Genomic DNA, 3,967 nt, shown 5'->3' with positions numbered 1-3,967 from the left:
CCTGCGAGAGTAGGGATGGTTGCTCCTCTTTTGTTTGCTTTTAATCTGTTTCCTTAAGTTCTAGATCCTGATACAGCATCTTGATACACTTAACTCAGTTGAATTATAGGTTAAGAACTCTTATAACATCTATGGTATAATAAGCAGCTAGGCATTTCAAAGATTTTCAAAAGAAAAGCAAAATAGGGGATTCTATTACAATGATTAATCAGTTGGACATGTGGATTTAATGTGGATGATTTTCTGTTGTGAAAGTTTAGTGTTTACTCACTGTATAGGATGAGCACCTACTAACAGGAAACTGATTTTTTTTTCTTTTACTGGATAATCTCAGACCCAGTTATTTCACTATATTTTTAATTATCTTTGCAATGGGTTTTTGTTATTTTTTCGTAAGTTTACTATTTTGCTTACATATAATTGTATTTATTATTATATATGTCCAATATCTTTTACATGTGATACATAGATATATGTATCTTTATAATATTTACCATTATCTGATTTATTAAGTGATTTATTTTGGTTTCTTTTGTGGTAGTGTGTTTAAAATTCCTGTTCTACCCATCGCCACATTGCATAACAGAAACAGATGATAAAACAAGCAGCTTGAGTTTTAGTTCCCCTCTACTACAAACTGATGTTGTGATATTGAACAAATCATTTCTCCTCCTTAGGCATCAAATTCTTCATCTGTAAATAAGCACTTAAAATAAGTACTACAGTTTCACTAACTCTCAAATTTCTGGGCAAGGAAAGGTATGGTGGTTGTATCTGAGGGTCTGCATGTTGACCATCAGTCTTGGAGGTTTCCAGAAGTCATAAACCAGCCAGGTGGGTTTGACCTGATTGATATCTTTCCTGGCCTAGAATCTCAGCTTGGCTGCCTGCTTGGCTTCTGTCCAAACTTCTTGGCAGCCCTTCTAATGCTCAAGCATTCTGCCTAGGTGGGTAGATAGAGCTTTATACACTCAGGTGGCCTTGGAGTAGTTAAATATGCTGAAGTGGAAGTTTCTTGTTCCCAGATTTTCACCAGTAGGAGCCCTTTTTGTTGTTTCCCCATGAATTTCTTTGTTTTTAGAGCTTTGCCAAGTGAACTTTTTTATTTATATAATGATTCATATTCCTGTATTTGTATTAACAAAAGGATATTAAATCAATCATTTATATGTGCATTTTAAAAAAGATTTTATTATTTCTTCATGAGAGACACACACATAGAGGCAGAGACAGAGGGAGAAGCAGGTTCCCTACAGGGAATCTGATGCAGGACTTAATCTCAGGACTCTGGGATCACGGCCTGAGTTGAAGGCAGGCGCTCAACCACTGAGCTACCCATGCGTCCCTAATCTGTGCTTGTGGTAAAACTGTGATAACCAGTGTGACTCTCCAGTTAATATGCAAATAAACTCTATTTGTTATTTCACAGGATCTGTTTGGACATAGATGCCTGATTTCCAATTGGAGAAAGTTCTACATAAATATGAAGGAAGATCTGGAGCAATGTGGGTGAAAGAAGGATGCTGATCTTATAGTCCTTTGTTGGAGGGGACTACAGGGGAAGTGGAATTCTTGGGGCTAGCCAGACTGTGGTTAGATCAGAGGAGATGCATAGCAAAGTAATTACATATGTAGGTAAGTTTCACTATAAAAATGCAGATTCAAGTGAAACAGCAGAAAGAACCCAAGAAGGAGGTTTAGGGAAGTACAGAACAATGTGAAGAAAGCGTATTGGACTTTAAGCAGCAAGGATATGTGGAGTGGACTAGGATGATGTCATAGGGGAGAGCAATCCCAAGGTTTGGAACAGTATTCTGGTATAAAGTTACTTTGATATAATGTTAATTCAGTGTGAGGTGGGGGAATTTTATCTGTGCAGTGGGTCTGGTTGGCTAGGGGCAAAGTGGGTAGGGAATCAGACGCTGAGTAAATTGGGTTCTGTTGATCCTGAGGTCACCTGAGGACAGATCTCAAGTCTTCAGAAGCCTGGAACATAGCTATTGAGCCAAAAATGGATGTTGGTTAAATGCTACTGATTATTTAGTATTTCAAAAATAGTAGATTGAATATATGAGTGAATAATGAATGATCAATTCTATTTTTAACAACTATAAAGGAACTCAGGAAAAGTCTAACCAGAGAAGGGATGTGGGCTGGAGTACAGTAGGGAGAGCCATCAGGGAGTACACTCAAGTGTGACATTCTCCAGGATTGGTGTAGGAGAGAGACTTGGAGAAATACCACGGCTTGGATGTGTAGAGCGAATCCTTGATATGCAGTGAACAGTAGGTAGCACTCAGACCTGGCCCTGGGGCCAGAGAAAGGATTCTGGTCCTGGTTTTGCTCCTACTTTCCTATGTGATTTTAGGATAATCTCAGAATTTAAGCAGCAAAGGACCTTTGAGTCCTTAGACATTGATAAATCATTTAACCCCACCCCAACAACCCTTGATTTATGTTTAAGCAAATTGAGGCCCAACGAAGTAAAGTGCTTAGCTCAAGTTCACACAGATACAGAGTTTGTTCTGGGACACTTGTCTTTATGCTGGCTCACCCATGAATGGGCAAAGACCCCAGAAAAGCCGTGAGTCTGTGGCAGTCTCAAAAATTTCCATGGTGCTCAGCTAGACTGCCTTCTCCTGAAATACTCTCCAAATTGTACCATCAAATGATGTTCTTTTCCCTCTTGACATTGTTAGGAATCTTCTGGTCACATTTGACAAGTGGAGCAGAACTCATAGGCTTTGCAAAGACCTTTCATTAGCCAGATACAGGAAGGCCTCATTAATTTGAGTGAATCAGTGAAGGCCTATCAAAATAAGATATTTCAGCCAAACTAAACACTGACCCAAAAACCAGGATGGGCTTTGTTAGTGTGAAGAGGCATGCATAGCAATCTATTGAACTATCACACCAATGTTCTCTCAAGTATTATTTTGTTAGGCTCAAATCCCTTGCTGAGTGATAAATTAGTCTGAATGATGCACTCTTTAAATTTAAATAACATTCTGGATTTTTTCAAATGCATACAATCACTAGCTTTCAGCATTTTTACAGTGTTACCTAATGAAGAAGCTTCTCGTAGGTCTATACCAAAGATTCAATTTGGTTGTACATTAGAAACACTCGTATTTGTGTAAAGAATTAATACTCGTTATTATCTCCCTTCTGTTTCTCCATCTAAGGTTCAGTGGACTTTATGTTGGAAAAATTAAATTTCAGACAGTTTAGCAACCTTTAATGTCATTCCTGAAGTTCTGTTTACAAATCCCCCAATTAACAAGTTCAAACCATTTTGGGAAAATTATTAAATTTCAGTTTGCGTGCAAAAGAAAAGGGCAGACATGAGGTTTGTCTGTTGAAATCCTGCTGCATCTTGGCATTGTTCTAATAGCAGAGGTTGACAAACTTTTCTGCAAATGGTCAAAATAAATATTTAGGTATTGCATGTCACGTATGGTCTCTGTCTCATCACTTTTTCTTCCTTATCCTACCTGCATAACGCTTTAAAAATGAAAAGCCATTCATTCTTAGCTTATAGGCCAGACAAAAACAGTCATGGGCCAGGTCTGGTTCATGGGCCATAGTTTGCCTAACCCTGTACGAGTCTTTGAGTGGCATGCCTGCAGGTTTGGCATCCGATATATTTTGTCTTAATACATAGGTTTATAACTGATGTCCTGGTGGTACATCAACCTGGACTTAGAGGAGCTCCCAGGCATTAGTGCTTACATGATTGAGAAGTCATAGATGTAGACATAGTATTTACTATAAATCTGGACTCTAGCCATTTAAACAGAATTTTACAAAAAAAATTCAGACTATTTAAAGAACTTTTAGACCTTATCATAAATCTTAGGTTAAATAAAACATGTTCTAGATATGTGAGTTTTTTTTCTTTCCCCAGAAATGTGGCAATCATTTCTACATGCTGATACAAATATCTTCTAAGAGAGCTTTATATAAT

At 37.8% G+C, this 3,967-nt stretch overlaps 1 long non-coding RNA gene across 1 annotated transcript in view; it reads left to right on the top strand.

Annotated features, from left to right (window-relative positions):
• The window catches only part of LOC112664808 (uncharacterized), a 40,322-nt gene extending 36,869 nt beyond the window's left edge, over window positions 1-3,453 (top strand). The window contains exon 2 of the long non-coding RNA XR_007403075.1: window positions 1,430-3,453. This is a non-coding gene — a long non-coding RNA (uncharacterized LOC112664808). The remainder of the gene's footprint in view (window positions 1-1,429) is intronic.
• Window positions 3,454-3,967: the final 514 nt, after the last annotated feature.

This window comes from Canis lupus, chromosome 17, assembly GCF_003254725.2.
Source record: "Canis lupus dingo isolate Sandy chromosome 17, ASM325472v2, whole genome shotgun sequence".
NCBI classification, from domain to species: Eukaryota; Metazoa; Chordata; class Mammalia; order Carnivora; family Canidae; genus Canis; species Canis lupus.
This window is presented reverse-complemented; position numbering and strand designations above follow the sequence as displayed.